The sequence below is a fragment of the Triticum dicoccoides genome, chromosome 1A, assembly GCF_002162155.2.
Source record: "Triticum dicoccoides isolate Atlit2015 ecotype Zavitan chromosome 1A, WEW_v2.0, whole genome shotgun sequence".
Classification (NCBI taxonomy): Eukaryota; Viridiplantae; Streptophyta; class Magnoliopsida; order Poales; family Poaceae; genus Triticum; species Triticum dicoccoides.
The window spans coordinates 41,357,848-41,367,414 of record NC_041380.1 but is presented as its reverse complement, the minus strand read 5'-3'; positions in this window follow the sequence as shown (position 1 = coordinate 41,367,414).

Below are 9,567 nucleotides of genomic sequence, written 5' to 3'. Positions count from 1 at the left end.
GGAGATGCTCCAAGGCCTGTTTAGGCATCCCAAACTTGTGCAGGAATCCACCATCCACAGTTCAATTAATAATCACAACAGAATTGAGTAAGCACGAGCACGCACGGGCACCAACAACATGGGATGCCGATGAGGATACACCGTTGACGCGTAGGTGTTGTTGATCAGGCAACGGGAAGGGCGGGAGACGATGCGGTGGGGCTGAGGCGGTCGGTTTAAGTGTTCTAGGTAGGGCAACACAACACGGGTTGTCACCACTTATGGCCATGTAGAACAAACGGTTACTAATAATTTAACACCGTAACACTGATTGGCTATCATACATGTTGCGCATGTGTGGCGGTGCATGTGCGGTGCTGTCGGGTCTCCGGGATCGTCGTGCACGGTCGTTGACCTCAACATCGCTGCCAACTACGGCCAAGGCAACAACCACGATGTGGTGAGTTTTGGTAAACTGATACTGGAGTATGTTTTTGTGTCAATGTCTAAACTTGTTTTTTGTTATGCACGTGGATATATTACATATATAAGAGCTAGCTACACAAAACCTGATCGGTGCAGTTCCTTGTCCAGGTAGGACAGGACGTCTTATTGTGGGCGCTTATAGAGAGAAAGAAGAAAAGCAGCATGACATTGTCTCAGTGAGTTTGATCATCACCATTACTACAAGGAGTATATGAAAATAATCTTTCTCTAATAATAATAAAGCACAGATTGACGCCGTGGATTCACCGTCACAATACGCTTCTTTCTGTAATTTTACGCTTTCAGTTTAAATTTAAAACATATACACGATGTGGTACTAATTCAAGGAACCACGTCGTGTGCATAATCGTTCGCTAGACTGGGCCGCCTGTTAACACGCTCCAAGTGCCTATTACTTCAGGCCCACCGAAGAGGTACGCTGCCGGGTCCGGACCCGCTTTGCTGATCTCCTTCCTTTTTTAATCCAATCTCTCGCATCATGCCAGCTCGGCTCGTGCCACGGACGCATCCCTCGCATCCAAGGACCCCTTGATCGACCGCGAGTTCCAATCTGGCGTCCGTCTACTTCGCTGGAGCGCCATGGACGGCTGAGTGGACATCGCTATAACACGTCCATTAAACGAAATCTTCGATCGACTGCAAGTTCCACCTAGATCGCCAAAACACCATCAATTTCGCCGGAGCAGCATGGAGGCCTGGGCGCGTGACTACGCAGATCCCTTCAATTGCTACGGCGCCCCACCAGCCCAAGTTCAATTTCCTCCTTCGCCGACGACCGGCACAGGCGGCGGTTCTCCAAGGACATGCGCTCAAACTGGACGGGCCCGCCACGCCGAGGCGCTGAAACGCCAAATTGAGCGACGGCAGCCGGCGCGTGTTGGTCATCGCTCTCGACGGACTCAGATTGGCGTGCTGAGGCGGTGAAACACCGTGTTAAAGGACGGCGGCCGGCGCGTATTGGTCGCTCTCAATGGGATTCAGATCACGGGCCAAGAAGAGGTCCGTGTTGGTATGGAGGTGACTGGCCCGGAGCCCCAGACAACGGCCAGGAAAACCTACCGTCCAGTCCCCGCCGTTGTCGTCGTGAAGGGGTTGCACAACATGGCACGTACCGCGCAAGGATTTCATGCACACACCATGCAGCTGTTGGGCAATCTCAAGGATGAGAACGGGGTCCCGGTCGCCGTCGCATGCAACCAGCACTCCAAGGGTATTAAGTAATCCAAATCTGCACGTTCAATCCTTCTTTCTTTTTTTGCTTCTCCTTTTCTTGTTGTATTTTCTTTTGGGAAACGTTTAAAGCCGGCGCACCGGTTGAAATTTCCGCCGGTCTCCCCGTCAGGCTCGCTCTCTCGCATACAGCAGCCACGTGCAAAGTTGGGGTCACCAAGAGTCCACGTCTTCTTTTTATCCTTATATCACTTCCCAGCTCCATACAGCCACTCGTTTGCATCTCGTCTTTCACCGCACATAACGAACGAGATCTCATCTATTCTTCCCCCTTTCTGCTCACTGGCTACGGGAAGCCATGCCACTACTGTGCCACCTTGTCTCGTTCAACGCCGGTGATGTAGTCATCGTCACGCTCCTATCCAGCCGCGCCACGGACCACTCGGAGTGGCCGGAGGTGCTGGGGACCCGGGCGCCGTGCTGCAACGAGCAGCGGGAGGTGTTGGACCTCCAGCGGACGAGCTGTGACGGGCTGCTCCGCCGTCTATTGGCAGCTTCGACCCCAGCTGCAACCGTCTGCATCCGGCGCTGGAACCAGCGAGTCCCGGTGTTATCATCGGCTGCAGCGATGCGGGAACCAGCTCGACGACAAGCTGCAACCCGGCTGCGTCGAGTGCTGGAACCAGCAATCTCCGGTGCTACTACCGGCAATGTCGGGTGCTGAAACCAGCTTTATTTTTTGCTGGAACCTGCTACCTTTTTTGCTACATGTCTTTTTTTTTGCTTCATGTGATTTGCTGGAACCGGACGTGCCACGCACCGCCGACGTCCTTTTTTTTGCTGGAACTAGCTTTATATTTAGCTGGAACTTGCTACTTTTTTGCTACATCGACTTTTTCATTTTGGTGATGATGGGTGGTGTTTTTGCTACAACCGCGATTACAAAAATTTACAACCGGTGAGCTTTTTTGCTACGATGGCGACAAGATGGCGGCACCGGCGAGCTATTTTTTGCTGGAACCACACACTCTCTTTGCTACTACCGGCAATTTTTTTGCTGCTACTGCAAGTTAGTACTTTTTTCTGCGAGCTTGTTGTCGGCGTGTTACGACCGGCGACCGACGCCACCGGAGCTGCGGCCGTCCCCATGGGGACCTGCAACCGCTGACGCACGCTGCTGCATGGACGACGGCGAGAAACGCAGGAGGCGGCAGAAGCGACGCCGACCTACTGGGAGGACGACCGCCGGCGGCAAGGGCAGCGACCGGCGGCGGGGCGGCAACAGGCGAGACGCGCCGGGCGGTGTTTCGAGGCCCCGGGCGCGTCGCTAGTCCATGGCGGCGCGGTGGAAGCTTTTTTTTTTCTGAAAAGGAGATGACATCTGATGGAGGGAGGGGAGAGAATTGTGTGGCTACGTGACGTTTGATGGGACGATGCTAGTGCGACCGGCCCAAATTTCGGCCGGCACACCGGCGCCTATCACTCGCCTTTTCTTTTTAGTTATTAGGTGGAAGCAGCTTCACTAGGATATAGATGTGGGTTACATATAGGCGGAACTTGCTATTTATTTACTAAAAGAAACAAATGCAATATCCTTACTCTCATGGAACATGCAGAGAGCTACGTTTGACATGTGTATTTTGATCCATTCATACAATTTATTATTTCCAGAACTTCTTATGTCTACGGATACCTATTTACTATAGATTATTTTGGCCACTAGGTAGCTTGCTGCCAACTAGAACTTGATCAGTAGCCGGTCAATAAAAAGGTTACTTTAGAAAAAATAAACTAGAAATACAATGCTTTTTTTTTAACACAGTACAGACGCAAACGCTCATAATACACGCATATACACTTACCCATATGAACGTACACACGCATACCTTACCCCTATGCGCACCTCTGGAAGACTGAGGCGGCATATCCTCTTGAAATTTACGAAGTCACTGTAGGCACCTCATTGTCGACGGAAACGTCTGCTCCCACTGAATGCACATCGCCGAAAATCCTGAAATAATAGTATTAGTATTTGGCCGTTTACCACGGTAAACTTAGTATCCATGTGCAACTTCTGTAATCAGTTGATCCCTACCTGAGTCATTAATCGTTCCTTTTCTGTTTATGTGTTTCCTGATCGGGCCGCATGCGACCTCTTGCATTGAGCTCTTTGCTGCATACCTGTTGGTAAAAGCCAATAATTTACACAGTATTTCTCTGAGTGTAGCAAGTTTACTTGGTATAGAATTTCCTTAGGTACGAGTATGTATGAGTATTTCTAAGTTGGAGAAGTAAAAACTTATCCGACTATGCATACACAGATGGTTCTGGTATGGCACTACCATTATAAAACATTTGATGATAGTTGTGTTGGAAATATAAGCAATTTACCAAATGATTTTATTAGCAGAAATATTAGATAAAGTATGACTAATATAATAGTGAGAAAATAAGCCATGCGATTTGACAAAGAGAAGGTAAACAACATATTCATATATGAACTGTAACTGAACATATCTAGAGCAGCCAGTATAACAAGTTGCATATATGAAATAGAGTCTAACATATGGAGGGAAAATACTAGAACAAGGAACTGCAGCAGGACCTCTAACAGAAAGGAGAAGAACACGTACGGGACAGCAGCAGCAGAAGCGCTGGACTTGGGGTCGGTGTCCTCGCCTGCCATGTCGTCGAGGAGGTCGTGGACGTCGGGAAAGAAGTCGTCGTCGGGGAAGTAGTAGTCGGAGTCCGTTATGAAGAAACCAGTAGTCGCGCGGAGCGCTCCCCAAAAATCTTATCATCCTTCTTACGTACAGAACTCAAAAGGTGCTGTTCCGGAGGCCTACTGTCCCGACCTGCGGTGCACGTCGCAAGACGTGATGGGGAAGAACGTAGCAGCAACGCAGTGATCGGAACTTTATGGTGAGAGGAAGAGGAGCTTCTGTTGTGTCTCTCTGGAGAGGAGCAACCTCTCTTATATAGGCACATGAGAAGGACGTGAAGAGGCTGCGGCGGGAGGTGAAGCAACGAAGGGAGACGAAGCGAACAGGCAGCGGCCGAAGAGGCGCGCCGTTCGAATTCAGTATCCACTACAGAAAACGTTTCAACTCCCACGTGACCTTTCGTATACCCATCGTGCGTGGCAAAAATTTAGACATCGGCTCGTTCCCGCAACCCGTGTCGTGATGAGGCGTGGCATGGTGAGGCGGGCGGCGGAGGAGGATTGCGTGTGGATGTCCCTCTTGTTCTTATGCTCATACACGTGGAGAAAGAACCTCCCTTATAAAGAGGTCCAACTCCCTCTAAACTAGCAATGTGAGACTAAACTTTTGTTCCACCTCTTGCCTTGCACGAATGGGCTGCGTGGGCCTCTAGGATTTATTAGGAATTTCTGAAACTGCTATTTGGCTAGGCCCAAAATAGACAAAATTCCAGCAACCCCCCACCAGATCCCAGAGGCACACAAAATTTGCCTTTGGTTCCAAAACACTGTTTTATATACCGGTACTGCAGTGGAGACTATTAAGTTGAACTTCCACCTAGAACTCTATGCTACACTAGTAAGCAACTTCAACAGTGGACTGGGCCTTGAACTGCAAGTTTTCTGCGAATCTAGCTTCACATAAAGCCTTGACCGATACGTGGCTACCGTGGGTCTTCCCCGCGGGTGGAGCTTATGCGTCATACTCCGAGACCTTTCATGAGTTTACTAGAGAGAACCCTACTCTCATAGATTGTGACATTTAACAATCAGACTCATATAGGTGTGTTCTTCAAAAGATGTTCTGCAGGACGACATCTCTGCTTCAATAAGCCACTTAGAACACATTAAGATATACATCAACTTGCCATGCGGATTAGGAGAGTATTGCATCTTCATGGAGTGGTATTGTTGATAGTAAGGATACTCTCCTCTCAGTTGACCAACAACTTGTGTTCCACATCTAATTCACGGGATCTTCGATCACAAAGAATAGGTTACCACCGAGAACAACTCATATTGTGGGTCTCATACCCATCTCCCTCGATGCATTATCTATCACATTACGTGATAGACCCTTAGCAAAAGGATCTGCCAGATTCTTAGACGTTTGGATATAATCCAATGCAATAACTCCGGTGTTTCTCATTTTCCTGACAGACTTTAACCTTGTCTGAACGTGTCTTGATGACTTCATGTTGTCCTTTGAACTGCTCACTTTCGTGATCACAGTTTGATTGTCGCAGTTCATAAGGACACCCGGTACAGGTTTCTCAACAACCGGCAAGTCATTCAAGAGCCAATGAAGCCAATCTGCTTCGATCGTAGCTGTATCTAGTGCTGTGAGTTCTGCTTCCATTGTTGACCTCGTTAAGATGGTCTGCTTGCAAGACTTCCAAGAAACAACGCCACCTCCATGAGTGAATACATATCCGCTCGTGGCCTTTATCTCATCAGCATCTGAGATCCAGTTTGAGTCACTATACCCTTCAAGCACCTTTGGGCGCCCGGTGTAATGAATTCCATAATTTGCAGTGCCTTTCAAATAACGCAAAACTCTCTCTAGAGCTTTCCAATGCACATATCCTGGTTTTGAAACAAACCGACTCAGTTTGCTAACAGCAAAAGAGATGTCAGGTCTTGTAGCACTGGCTAAGTACATAAGCCAATAATCTGAGAATAATTCAATTGTCTCTAGCAATTCTTCAATTCTTTCGAAGCAACACACTAGCATCATATGGTGTTGGAGAGGGCTTGCAGTCATTGTAGCCAAAGCGACTCAAGATCTTTTCCACATAGTGAGATTGAAGCAATGTAATCCCACCATCATCGTCTCTCAACAACTTGATGTTCAGAATGACATCAGCCAATCCTAAATCCTTCATCTCAAAACAACGAGATAGGAATTTTTTTTTGACCTCCTTAATAACATTCAGATTTGTTCCGAAAATTAGTATGTCATCAAAAAACAATTAAAGGATAACTCCCTCGCCCCCACCATGGCGATAGTACACACATTTTTAGCTTCGTTTACAACAAAGTCTGCAGCTGTTAAAGTTCTTTCAAACTTCTCATGCCACTGTTTGGGTGCTTGCTTGAGTCCATACAAAGACTTCAGCAACTTGCACACTTTTCCTTCCTGACCATCTAGTACAAACCCATCTGGTTGTTCCATATAAATTTCCTCGTCCAACTCTCCATTTAGGAAAGCAGTCTTAACATCCATTTGATGAACGAGAAGACCATGTGAGGCAGCTAGTGAAAGTAGAACTCGAATAGTGGTCAGTCGAGCCACAGGTGAGTAAGTATCAAAGAAGTCTTCGCCTTCCTTTTGGGTATAACCCTTAGCCACGAGCCGAGCCTTGTACTTTTCAATAGTACCATCAGGCCTAAGCTTCTTCTTGAATACCCATTTGCATCCTATAGGTTTGCAGCCATAAGGACGATCAGTTATCTCCCAAGTTTCATTCGCTAAGATGGAATCCATCTCGCTACGAACCGCTTCCTTCCAGTAGTCAGCATCTTCAGATGCATAAGCCTCTGAAATAGAACTGGGAGTGTCATCTATGAGATACACAAGAAAATCATCACCAAAGGACTTTGCAGTCCTCTGTCTCTTGCTCCTAGTAGGAACTTCATTGTTTTCCTCCACAGGACTTTCAAAGTGTTCTATCGAAATGGCAGGTTTGGTAATTGTAACTGGTTCCTGATTCGATGAACTAGGCATCTCCTGATTAGATGAGGTAGCCATATCCTTCATGGGAAAGATATCTTCAAAGAAAGTCGCATCATTCGACTCCATGATCGTACCGGCATGCATGTCAGGTACCTCAGATTTTACAACCAAGAATCTATATCCAATGCTATGAAAAGCATATCCCAGGAAAACACAATCCACAGTCTTTGGTCCAAGCTTTCGCTTCTTTGGAATTGGAACATTGACTTTCGCCAAACAACCCCATGTTCGTAGATAAGAGAGTTTTAACCTTTTCTTCTCCCATTCCTCGAATGGAGTTATCTCTTTGTTCTTTGTGGGAATTCGGTTTAGGACATGACATGCCGTCAATATCGCCTCCCCCCACAATGCCTTGGAGAGACCCGATGTGTCTAACATGGCATTAACCAAATCTGTTAGAGTATGCTTCTTTCTATCGGCCACCCCATTTGACTAAGGTGAGTAGGGAGGCATCCTCTCATGGATTATACCATGTTCTGCACAAAAAGCATCAAATTCGTTGGAAAAATACTCTCCACCACGGTCGGACCTAAGCCTCTTGATTTTTCGATCAAGTTGGTTTTCCACTTCAGCTTTATAGATCTTGAAAAAGTTCAAAGCCTCATCCTTAGATTTCAGAAGATACACACGGCAGTATCTAGTGGAGTCCTCAATTAACGTCATGAAATATTTCTTTCCACCTTTTGTCAAAATGCCATTCATTTCACAAAGATCTGAATGTATGAGTTCTAGTGGTGCAAGATTTCTCGTTTCCGCAGTCGTGTGAGACTTACGAGGTTGTTTAGCTTGCACATACACTTGACACTTGGATCCCTTGACAGTAGTGAAATTAGGGATTAAGTTCAACTTCGCTAGTCACGACATGCAACCAAAGTTAACATGACAAAGACATGAATGCCACACATTTGATTCACTATTGTTGCAAATATGGTTAACAACTTTATTGCAAACGTCTGATAAGGATAAATGAAACATGCCTCCTGACTCATAGCCTTTACCAACAAAGGTTCCATACTTGGATATTACAAATTATTCGAATCAAAGACAAGCTTGTAGCCATCTCTACACAGAAGTGATCTGCTAACAAGATTTTTATTGACGGAGGGGACATAATGCATGTTCTTCAGCCGCACGATCTTCCCCGAAGTAAACTTCAGATCGACCGTGCCAACACCACGAACAGAAGCACTTGAACCGTTGCCCATCAGCACGGTTGAAGTCCCTGCGGTCTGATAAGACGAAAACATGGAAATATCACCGCATACATGCACATTAGCACCCGTGTCAATCAACCAATCAGGAGAATGACATACTGAAAGAATAGTGGGGAATATACCATACCCAGCATCCTTCATTTCAATGTCTCCAATGACAACATTAGTGGTCTTGCCGCCTTTCTCAGGATGACGCTTGTCATAGTGATTAGGGCAACTAGGAGCCCAATGATCAGGATCCCCACACACATGACAGACACCTTTCTTCTTGTCATTCTTCTTCTTGAAGTTCTTGTGCTGGACAGCCTTGTTCTTCCCATCAAACTTGCCCTTGTTCTTGAACTTGTGGGGCTGGAAGTTCTGCTTCTGTACCACATTGGCACTAGATCCTCCCTCAATACCTCGAGCACGTGTGTCCTTTACTCTCGCCTTTTCTTCCACATCAAGAGTGCCAATGAGATCCGGGACGGAAAACTCCTGCCTCTTATGCTTTAGAAAGGTAGCAAAGTTCCTCCATGAAGGAGGAAGCTTAGTGATGATACCTCCGGCAACAAAATTGTCCGGTAGCATACAATCTAAGTGCTCAAGTTCTCTAGCAAATGACTGTATCTCATGAGCTTGCTCAACCACGGAGCACTCTTCAGTCATCCTATAATCATAGAATTGCTCCATGATGTACAGCTCAGTGCCAGCATCCGAGACCCCAAACTTGGCCTCGAGTGCATCCCACATATCTTTTCCATTATCAATTGACGCATAAGCATCAACTATGTTCTCACCAAGAACACTCAAGAGAGCAGCCTTAAATAGAGTATCCATTTTCTGAAAGGCCTGTGCCTGTTGAGCATCAATCTCCCCTTCAGGTTGGCCGAGAGTGGCATCATAGCAACTCATGGTTTGAAACCATAAGACTGCTCTCACGCGCCACCTCTTATAGTGGATACCCTCAAACATAGGAAGTCTCATGGAAGCAGCAAAAC